The sequence below is a fragment of the Varroa jacobsoni genome, unplaced genomic scaffold (genome assembly GCF_002532875.2).
Source record: "Varroa jacobsoni isolate VJ856 unplaced genomic scaffold, vjacob_1.0 scaffold_389, whole genome shotgun sequence".
NCBI lineage: Eukaryota > Metazoa > Arthropoda > Arachnida > Mesostigmata > Varroidae > Varroa > Varroa jacobsoni.
Genome location: NW_019213291.1, coordinates 148,092 through 160,393, shown reverse-complemented (window position 1 = coordinate 160,393; position 12,302 = coordinate 148,092). Strand labels below are relative to the sequence as shown.

At 39.8% G+C, this 12,302-nt stretch overlaps 1 long non-coding RNA gene across 1 annotated transcript; it reads right to left on the bottom strand.

The window, feature by feature from the left end:
* Positions 1-9,356: 9,356 nt before the first annotated feature.
* LOC111259968 (uncharacterized) lies at positions 9,357-11,605 on the bottom strand. Its single transcript, XR_002679967.2, has 2 exons — positions 11,406-11,605; positions 9,357-11,096 (listed from the first exon to the last, which is right to left on the bottom strand). It is a non-coding gene; the product is annotated as an uncharacterized LOC111259968 (long non-coding RNA).
* Between the last annotated feature and the right edge of the window lie 697 nt (positions 11,606-12,302).

Sequence of the window (12,302 nt, the reverse complement as noted above, 5' to 3'; positions counted from 1 at the left end):
AACAAATGGTAGTGATTTTACTGGTACAACGCATCCTCTGGGTAAAGCAGCATTGTCAACATATACATCGAAATTGACCATCGACTAGAATTATGCGTAAATATGGTATAAGTACAGGCTTCAGTGCAGTCTGGTCGACTTTGAGGGACGGTGCATACACTGTTGCTGCCTTTTGTCGTGGCTTTTTGAATCAAATGTAACTCGCGCATGCCCTAGCGCCTGAATCATTCAGATCTCTGCATCACACTGCACAGTAGAACTTCATGTGTAGTAAATCTGTAGTAAATTATTATAAAGCATCGTGTTTTTTGGTCAAAGTCACAGCACATCCTAATAGGAAAAGAATTTCCCTTTTTAGCTTTGTTAACGTTAACTTTTTCCTACGAAATCATTTGTGGGCCATGTAACCAAAAAACTTAGAAATATAAGCCCTATTTAGGCTGCATAATAGAAAGGTCCTTCGAAAAAGTAGAACCGGTTATTTTTCAACAAAACCGTTAAATAAGATTTAATCAATATAGCGAATTTTCTCTTTATAGTAACAACAAACGTCCCTTCGAAACGAATCTCTTATCTTGCATCTTTTGTGTTTATTCATTCTTACTATGGCAACACAAATCGAAACTGTAAAATTGTGACATAAATCCGATCTTGTTTCACAAGCATTTGATCTTCTGCAATAGCCCCTGTGAAATGCAATAACCCCAAACAAACTGGGGACAGTTTTGCACGACCGCAGTGCATTCTACGATAGTGCGTCGATTAAATTCTTCTACGTTAAACTCAGTGGGTCTTTTAAAATTTTGGTCTCGACCCATTAAAAGTTGCTTTATTCAATGCCATCTAGAAGAAGACACCAACACAGAGAGCCGACAGGTCATTCAAATCGGCCTTAGCGATCAAGATTAATTGTCCTTATCATCAAATGAGAAATGAATACGGAGATAAACAGTATTATTTGCATTCGGAAACATCTCAATAGACCCAATTCAAACGTCCGGTTTTCTGATTATGATGATATTAAATGATAAACAATTGTTCGTAATAGACCAACGGCAAAAAACATCATAGATGTTTTCAAAGCGCAAAGTGCCTTCAGTTTATTTCATCATTATCGATAATGATACCTCTAAACCTCACATCGGCTGTTCGCGTTCGAAGTATTTCGATTGACGGTAAATTTCTAAGCCCTGGAGTATAAATTAAATAGAATATAAATATATCTTTGTATTTGACCTAAATGACTGATTAAAATCATGGACAGCTACATAATATTACAAATCATAGTAGTAATTCCAACGGGCACTGCAGATTTGCTACGAAGTAATCCGTTTCCATACGGGAAGCTGAATCATCTAACGGCTAGATGAGAGCAGGGCGACCGTGTTGAGAAGGGACATTATGCCCTTGGCAGATGCGACACGTTTCAGTGTACTCAGCACAGATCCCTAATGGCAGGCTGACAGAGCCTTTACCCAGCTGCTAATTGAATGCTTTAAGACTTTTACTCGTTAACATATAGCGATTCATAGCGGTGGAGCAGATTGCATTTATAAAAGTGTTCGATAATAACAATCGGTCATCTGTCGAAGTATTATATGGGGTTCGGAAGAAGCCGTTCTGATACAAACGAAATTCTGAAAAATCCAGGACACCGGTCCAATGTACGACAGGCCAAAACAAAATATAAAGGCTGAGTAAAAACGCATGAGGAAAAGGTCGACCACGTCGATTAGGCGTCGTCAATTAACGCTTTGAAATTCACGTTTAATAAAATGAGTTGCAAATTTAAGCTAACTATCACCTGACGATTACTTTCGACCCACCGTAGCAAGCAAAAAAACTCGGCTTACCGTTCAACTGGTTCTGTACAATAAGGACTTCTTGTAACCGCCGTGTTTGAATGGCGATTCTGTGAAAAATAAGACCTACGCAAACAATTATCCAAAAACTGAAAATCAGTAGTCAACTACTGATCGAAGAACTGTTTCAGTCTGTCATTTTAGATTTCATCTGCTCGTTTTCTCTAGTTCCGGCGATGCCCTTCTTTTCGATGCCATTTAAGAAATTACTTTTCACACATTACCAAGAATAACTTCACGTGCAAATAAAACTGTGGTTTTCAACTTTTTTTGCCAGAGCATCCAGTAATTTTATTGTACTACATATCATAACGTCACTGTGATCCGAGACCTATTAGGTAGCGCTAGACAATTATTACCCAACACTTTTATCTATCTATAGTTACAGAACATCTAAAGAAGCGTAATCACCTTTGATGTGTGCGTGAAAAAGTTAAATAGATATAAAGTCATATATGTATGTTGTGAATATAATATAACAACTATATAGTACCTTTTCTGGAGCTTATTTGCTGGCCTAATCGTGCTTGTCACATGCACACACTCCATTTTGACTACCATCTTCGCTTCAGGGAAAATTAACAATAGGCCAACAATCTGTACTCACATGTAGAGCTTTGGCGCTTCTAGACGTGCGCTAATCTATCTTATGTTTATCGAAGTTCGAATAAACATATTATGTGGTACTTGAAAAACCTGTCTCGTTAACAACAGTCGTAGAAAGTTAAATTAGGGATGGTCGACTCTGGCTTAGGTACCTGGCTACTTTAGCGATGTTCTTAGACAAGTCTATCTAAATGCACACTTATATATTGTCTAGGCGCTTTACTGTCCTCTCGCCCAGACCCTTCTACCCCAGGGTGCCTTTGCTTCCTACAGCTAAACGCAATATTAATGATGACTGGTCCATCATCTATAATGTAGATTCCTGAACTTTTCATCGCGTAAATAAATTGTTACCCGCGAGTTCCCAAGCAACAACGGCCTTATTCTGCTCGGAGCAGAAACTTGGCGTTTTTTGCTCACGCAGTGTGGATAGGTTACTAAAGATCCCGGTCGATGGAAGCATCGCATGCCGGCTGTGTGTCTGTTGAAATATAGTGATACCCTCTCTACTATACAAAAATGTTTGCATATACAACGTTTCTTTTCATACACTGTAATCGAAATGTGGCGATTCTTGGAGGATATGTTCGTTTCTCGACAGGATAACGCGATCGCGATATTTTCAAACTGTAGATTTATGTTTAAGAACTTGAACTGTATAACTCATTCATATTTTACGTCACTCTTTTCTTCAATAACTATTTATGATTTCTAATATGAACCACATATTTTTTGTAGGCCTACCCAGGGGAATGTATAGGACATAGACACTAGCTGAATGTAAGCAATATGCCTAAAGGATATCACCGTCAGAACCGCTATCTACATATACATTGTTATAGAAAAATTAACAATGTCGTCTCTGGGGCAATGATTGCTTTGCCCTTCTCCGTACAGTTCACAGCCATATGTGATTTTACGGGTAGCACGTGCCTTATTACGACATTATTTGATCGTTATCTTTTTTCATCGCTTATTATCATATTGAGATTACAAGTGAAATTAATGGACGAACCCCGTTCCGACACGCATCCCTAATTTTGCTCGGCTTTCGCATTGAATGTGCTATGGCTAAGTGCATACCGCGTTTACATTTGTCCTTCTTTTACTCTGGCTTGCCGATTTACGGTTCCGCGATGATGCCGCTGGCGGTAATGAGGACCATGTTGATGTGGAATTGTTTGTCGGTAATGAACTGCGATTTCTTCAGGTCGTACGTACGTACGTACGTAGCCGTTCATTCAGTAAGTCATGCTTCTAGTTAGTCGCCTGCTATCACCACTACGCTTCCCATCCTCAAAGCCACTATTAATAGACTATTTGCTAGAAGCAAACACTCTGTGGAGTGTACAGTGTCATACAAGCTCTATATATGCATCACGCGTGGGTCTGCAAGCTTGAGCGGATCGATATCCAAGCTTTTGTGGCTTTGTTTCAATTAGTCCTCTGGCTGTCAGAGCAAACTGAACACGGCTCGTAACCATCAAATTTCGATCACCCTTTCATGCCCTCATGATTGTATGAAGTGTAGACTTCGCACATCAGAAGAAATAACCATCGCCATTGCAGCCTCATCGTTTGATTGCTACGAGCACAAGTTGAACAGGATCGGCATAATAAAGCTTTTTCCCGGTTGTAAACGAACGACGTGTGCGTGATCGGTACCACTAATTTATATTGTAGGCTACCTTATACGCTCATTTCATGTATTCCACTTATGGACTGGAGCAGCAAGGGACGTTGAATACATCGACCAGCATCTAGTTATTGTAAATGATAACTTTCGTGTATTGAGTATGTTACGATCCCATAAAGTAACCATACGTTCCGTTAGTATTACTAGGAAAAGAGTGCTAGCGGTTCATCACACACGCTTCAGCTGTCAGCTTGAAACCACACACAAACTTATAAAACAACAACGTTCAAGCGCATCAGTGAAAACCTGAAGCTTCCCAGGACACAGGATTTTTATATAAACACGCTCTCTTTCACAATTGTACTGCTGCAAATTGCAGCTCCCGTTCTAGCTGGAATAATTGACTATATGTTGGATACTAACAGTCATGCTGAAGTGTATGGATGGCGATACGTTGATATTCTGCGTAGCGTCAATCTTCGTAAACTTTGTAGAGAAGGTTAGGAGATATGAGATACTGCGTCACACCGAGGAAAGTGGACACGCCGGTACTGGAAACGTAAGAATAAATCTTAAAGTGCGTGGGGTCCCCACGGGGCTTTGAACTACTTGGGAACGACGCATTACCTAAGAGGGTCATAGTATAGCACAGATGGTAACAAAAATAGACGAATCTATTGCTTTTAGCGAAACAAACTTATGGACCTCTAGCGGCATAAGCAACGAGCTAGGGTAGAAATAAGAACAGGCAATAATTGCTACTGTGCTAGTGTTTTAGAGTTTGTTCAGCAATGAGAGCTTATTTTCGAAATGGCAGAAGTTCACCAGGAGGCATCACATTAAAACATAAGCGAATGGCATTACGCTGAATCTAAGTACATAACAAATGCAGAAATTAAAAACAGCATGAATCGTAGTATACTGATCAACGTGCACATAGCCATGTTTATGAGATAGTCTAATAACCATCTGCATGAAACCAATGTTTCTCAGGGGCGAATAGATTTACGAAAACAAATTTCACGTTATCTTAATTCGTCTTAAGTAGGCTTTATATTAGTACCCTTCTTGGTAAAATACAACTGCTTTCTATTGCCAATGCTTAAAGAATAGATATCTCAAGTAGGCACGCATAAATGTTGATAAATTAATAAGGAAAACTTAAATCTGGCTTTCATTTTGTTTAATTCAAGTGTTGTATTTACGCTGAAATACAACACTTGAATTGTCTAGAGAAATAAAACACAATGTTCCATCGGAGGGAAACAGGGGCGCTCGAGAAATGTTCGTGGGATCAAACGCAAAACCTTCTATTATCGGTAGCTACAGAGACGCGTCTGTATCTGCCGTATCTCTTCATTTTTTTTGCAGTCTCGCTTGCAGGACTGCAGCTCAACGATATCTTGTGCCACTTAACCGTCCCTAAGTTGTTTAAGTTGGAAGCTTGCTACAGGTTTAGGCGTCCTGGCCGGCCGAAACAATTGAACAAAATGCGACACCTGAAGGCATTTGTGAAATAGCATGTTTTTCTCGCTATCCTGGTGTTTGACATTCGTGACTTCTCTTCCTGGGACCAGCTGGCGGATAGCTTGACGAAAACGTAACTTCAGCGGCTTTTTTTCTGTAGCCAAGGAACAAAGGGACTCGTTGAAGTCTGCGCGGTTGCTACTTCCGATTTTTCGAAAGCCCGCATCGCTGTCTCATGAATACGTACTTATCACCTTGATTAGTTCATGGATTCCACGATAAGTAATACAAAACGTCCTGTGCCCCACAGAGCTTCTACAGAATTAGTGAACGATGCGTACAAGGGTGTACATTTTAGTGACACGGTTGTTTTTATTGTGTTTTAGTAAAAACGAAATCCGAGCATTACAAATGGGTCAACTAGCTGAATAAGCCACAGTATCGCTTTTACTACCGTTCCTCATCACGGTTATTAGTGTCTATAACTTATGTATGAACAAAACATCAGGATAATGGATCGACATTAACGACACTGTATCAAAAGTCGTAGTCTTTGGTGCACTTTGGCAGCTGCGTACCTCCCAAGCGGGTACGTGAAACGCAAAAAAACGACTTTGTATCAGCTTGACAATTGGACTATAAATCTTAGGAAGCGTTTGATTCTAGACTATTACCTATACTATAGATGTCCTGAACGAATGTCAATTAACAGTGAACCCAACGCTACGCTCTTTGCTAGAAAGATCAATATGAGAAAAAAAAGATTCATCTTTCATTCAAAATTTAGACAAACTTCCCGTTCAGGTATATTTCGCGCACAAAATCTATATTTATAGATAACTGCACACTTTTCCTGCACTTTCTGGCAGCCGTGAACTTCGGAGCAAATAATAAGACTGAAAGTATCATGGAGATCTATGATTCAGGAAACTCAAAGCGCTATCAGCTTCCCTAGTAACTTCCAAGTGAAATGATAGTAATAAAAATGTCACATTTTAGTCAAATCAAATGTTAAATTGCTTTAGCATTAGTCACAGCCATGCGTATGCTAAATTTTCTTCTATCCTTATACTACAAAATGGTACAGTACCTGTTACTGGATCGATGAAAGCTGAGTTCTGCACTCCCTTGAGCGTTTCATTATTGCCTTGTTATTCAATCGGATTTGGCAGTGTCCAGTTGAAAAAGATGCCAGATATCATGAGCTTACGTGCTTTAGAGATTATGGTAGATCATTGATTGTTAAAGTACCGGTACTTGTTAGAAGCGTTCGGCGCTGAGAAGAATTGCTTTCTGGGTTAGTTGTAAAAGGGGCATTGCAAATTCTCCCTGGCTTCTCTAAAATGCTCCATTCGCTTTGCCAACCGAACCTGTCCTATTGGTCGTGACAGTAAATAAATAAGCCTTTTATACGGCATTAACCTTTGAATAAAATAAAAAAAAACCTTTGAATAAAGGGTATAAACATTGTTTATACCCTGTACTGCGGGTTGCTGTAGGCCCCGATTGTCCTTTAATTTAACACCATGGACGTGCTTATTACCCTAATTTTCTCATGTCAGGCGTGGTACCGTAAGATTTGAACGAATAATGCATATTGAAAATAATTAGGTCAACAACAAATCACTGGTGTACGTTTTTACAATACCTATTGTAGTAAAACGAGTCTACCTATAATAAATAGTAGGTGCATCAAAAAAATGTACGCACACTTTACACTGTTATGAAAATTTCACTTCCTAATTTCTAAAATTAGCTCATGGGAAAAAGGAGGCGACACTTTAGTATTTACGATGCAAATACTGCCTCTCAAAATCAATGTTTGAACGGCTAGTTAAGGTGAATATCCAAACAAGCGGCTTTCAGGATCCAGCCGTTCTTGAGTATGGCCATCTCGGTGCCTCTCAACGAAAACACCAATGGAATTCATGTGCACACCGCTTGAATGTAATCCCAAAAAGGTGTTCGGATCGTATGGTCTACGACAATATACGTTACCTTTTGTCCTGCCCCAAACCGAGATCACCCCTATCTGCATAGCACACACTGACGGATGAGGCTCGGATACATATCGTAGACGTGTCATTATTGCCGAATAACCCAATATTTATATTTCCATTGTCACTGAATCACACTCTCGAACTTTGGATCTTCAGAGCTTAAACATACCCTCGTCTGATTACCCAGCTGAACTGGAACATCTAGTTAATCAATAGGCAGGCTTATTTTTAAATTAGACTCTAGTCTCTATTTTTGTTTCCATATTTTTGACGACCCTTCAGGTTAAAAAATTTCATAGCCTTTCAAAACGTGTATGCGTTTTTCGACGTGTCCTGTACATCGTTAAGAACTGTAAAACCTGTTTGCTCATGTTTAGACCGGTAAGATACAATACAGATAGAAAGGAATAATAATTCGTAATGAACGGACTGGGATCTTAGACATGAATGGATAGAACTGCCCTCTGTTTACTCACCACCTTTACGAATAGCGACTAACTGGCCTGAGTAAGCGTTAATGCAAGATAGCGTAATGTCCATTGACGTGCTACTCAAGTGGGTTTTGTTGACCCTGGTCAAATAGTATTTTAGAGCTTCCCAAAACGCTTCAAAGGAAAAGCAGAATCACAAGTCGATATGTACATACGTGTAGAGAAAAATAGTTTGCTGAATGTGCTTTATTTAAACCATATGTAAATCCAAATCTATACAGTTGGCTGTAAAGCGTACGATTTCCTTCGACGTGTTAAACGGTACCAGTTTCCACCAGTAAAAATTGTGAATATTTTTATTCATTTAGCAGGAGTGTTATGTAATATAATCGTATGCTTGCAATGCGTCTTGAGTGATCTGCTGTTCTATTTTCTGTTCCGTCTATTTGGAAAAATTTCGATGTTTAGAGACTCCGTGCACACTAGTCAGCTAAGTTCAACCGATTCAACTATAAATGCGACCACCTTGTGCCTACATGTTCTTGCTGTCCCGCAAGATCGTGCTTATGTATTTGCATGTATACAACTCGTCATGGCGGCAAAAGCGTTCGATCAATAGCTTCAGCTAATACAGGTCATCTTATTCAAAAGCTTTGATAATCAGATGACTTCTAGTACATTTACTTGAACGTTAACGATACTCCGGGTAAAGTAGCGTGTTCTAACTTAGGTTTAGTTCTTTGTAAAGTTCTTCTGCAAATTCATGATGTGTTCATGCTCGCTGCTAGCAGTCTTCAGCTCTTCTTTTCTTCCGCGATTTTCGTGATGGGTGGTAATACGGTCCATAATCATTTCATAAATACTGCACTACGTTCGCAAACGATATGCAAGTTACGCGCCTACAAATGATATGCAGAACGGGAACAAAGCCCAAATTGTAAAGTGAACCCTTTCCGGGGCATTTCATGTTGTTTGATGGGCGAAACGTCAGTGTAATCACACTGCCCTATACTATGTTATTTGCATTAGGGGCATTAACTAGAGCAAACAGAGGGATTGGTTCAAGTTGAACGCTGCTTTGTCCTTCATTGTTTATGGCTGGCGTGCCTCATATGTGGCAAAGTGCAAATTATACTTCACCATTCCCCACTAAAATAAAGCTCTTAAACGTTTAGAATTACGTAGTGTATTCTGGTGTAGATTTTTAGAGAGTATGTATGTGTTTACGTAGGCCAACATATGACTGAAAACGACCCGATAAATAGTATGTGCTGCGTAATGTGTTTATTACGTGTTTTGCTTAATGGTCAACCATAACTGTGTGGGGGCACATACAAACAAAAACTAACATAAATTCAAATTGGTACATTATTTTATTTAGTGTCGAGCTCCAAATCTTATGAGCTTGGCCTTGTTATTCATTCCGCAGTTAATATGGGGAAAATTGCGCTGAACAAACTCGACTATTTTCAGAGATAATGATTTAAAAATCCATAGAGATGGTGGGCCATCATAACGCTTTGGGTCATTGTGTCCTAACACTTTCTAGCGGTGCAACAACTTCGAGCTAGCCACTATCCAATTATAACTTATAATTTAATTACAAAATAACAGCAAACAGAAACAGCATTGCTGGCCTGACAGGCATCAATCATAACCCACTGCGTTGGCATTTGGAATATACTTAAACATAGATTTATATTCCTTGGTACCTATATCATATACGAAAACAAGAGCATGTCTTACGATAACAGTGAAATAAAATTTATCCGACCTCGTTTGTGAACACTCCGTATTTCAGGACAATAAATTTAGAGCTGGAAGCACCGACACCTTCTACCCGTACTTGTCTTGTTCCTATAACTTTCCGACGATGTTTTCGCGTGTGGATTGCAAACAGCAAACGGAGTCGAGCAGTTCGGTTAAATCGAGGTCCAATTATGCTAACACAGTTTTGGCTCAGCGAGAGCCCAATAGAGTTCCAAATCGCAGATATTTCAAGCCAATGTCGAAAGAACGAGTAATAGTAGTAACTATAATAGCATGTTGAAAGTAACCCGCAACGCATATACTGGAATATGGCCTTTTCAAGACCGCTGTCTTCTAGTTGGATAGTTGCCTGTTTTTTTTATGGGTTCGCGTGACAATAAAGATGAATTTTTAGTACTACGGTATTGTGGCGTCTCGAAGGAGCTTATCGTTTCCAGAATATCTTATAAAAGATAGTACAACATAGAAAATATCAAGACTTTCGTAACGCTAGCTATGGTAACGGACCGTCCTAGAAAGAATTTCCAATTAATTTTGTTTTCATTTGTCGACAACGATCAGGAGCACTTTATCCCTAAGGGCTTATGACGATACTTGCTTAACACTAGCCTTAGGTCGGACAACTCTGGTAATGCTTGTGAACTTTTTGATCTTAAAGTAAACCATCTGATCGATTAATGTTCCGAGCACTAGAGCATACTGACATCAATATTTACGTGCATGCTTAATTTACTTTTTGTACTTCATTGATTGATATCTAACTGATATTCAGTTAGGGGTCATATAGATTAGGTGTCAATGAGATTCTCACATAACGTACAATATCGGCTATTATGCGACGCCTGCTGCTACACGTTTCAGTACACCCATCGCTCGAACATTCAACAGACGATATGGAAATCCTGCGACTGAGTTGTTGTTTGACCCTATTTTACTTGCCGTTAAATCTCAGCGTGGTAATGCATGTAGCAAATTGAACATTAGGCGATACATGAACACAAGCCTGCGTAACGAAGAAAACAAAGTAAACTCGCAAGCTACCAGCGTGCAGCGTTGGTTAACCAGATAACCTTTTCATGCTTGTCCCCAGCTCGGATATATAACAGTAGCTCCGTTCAACTGATGTTATGCAGGTACAGGAGTTGTACCCCAGGATGGTCACACGCTTTGTGACCATGTTATCGGAACTTAGGGTCTTCGGCTAACTTGTCAACGTCCTCGCATGGTACGCGTCATGTCTGTGCAGTTTCTCCGACTGTGTTACTTCATCTTGATTATGCCCCTGCCCAGTGAGTCACAGAAGCTCCAGCTAGGTCTAACGTACCTAGTCATCGAAAAGAACATAATTTATCAATAATGGCACAAGTGAAACAAGCTCTGCATAAGCATGCACTTCAATTTCAATGCTGTAACTTGCACAATAGGTGCCACAATACTGAGACTAATCACTGAATTTTTCCGTTATTTTTACGCTCGGAAGCTATCGGGGCATCGCTGATAGCTTCCAAGCGGACTACAGTGCTCATTTACTTCTATATCTCTACGCTACGCGAACGATACGCGCACTGCATACATTAGAACATTGCTTCAATAAGTAAATACGGTGAGCTCGTTTGACCAAAATAGAAAATACCTTTTTTACATCTGTTAACAGCTCGCAATACACTAGAATTCCCGTACCGATTGGTGATCCGTGACACCTACGCACTATATCCACTTAAAGGACTGAAATAAGACAAACACCTTTTGATTTCCCTAGCCCTACCAAAACTAGCATAGCTATGGTATGCGAAATCCTTTGACATACGGGTCTCGGCTGACAAATGGGCACAACTGGACGAGCAATGGGAGAGAACGATCGTTGCCGAATGGGTGGTGGCAACCACATCTGACCTTGCAACATTCGGACAGACACACTCGCTGGCTGTATTTTTTAGCCCACTTGTGAGGTGGAGAGAATGAAATTGCTTTGCCCTCTTAGCACCCCGACAGCTGCGTCATTTCCGATGCACTGCAAGAGCGAAAAACTTTAGCGAGCATCAAACAGATAAACAGACCCAGATTTCGTTTTAGCACGACACACATAATTGTTATGAGAATGTAAGGGCGTACATGGGGGGTATGGTTTGAAACAACGCATGAACGTACCTCGTGATGCGTTGCGAGCTAAACGGCAGTGCTAAAGTAATTATTTTATGTTAATAAGCGTTAGTTATTTTATGTTTGGGGTCATTGCTGAAACCGAAATGATAGACGAGCATTGCGTAATTTGTGTTTGTTACTCAGTTAACGTCAATATAAGATAGCCAATATAAGAGTAAATCAGCCTGTAATACTGAAACAGCTTTCATTATTATACGAATAAATCAATTCATATAATAACGAAATAAAGTCAAGAGTTAATTTGTTTACAAGGAAAGAGTTACTGGGAAATGGTCGTCTATGCCTGTTTGGGCCGATTGTTATTCTGATGGCCCTGCTGTATTTAGTGACTCGCGACTACTTGTCGCTATCCTCTGTCTATAGTTGC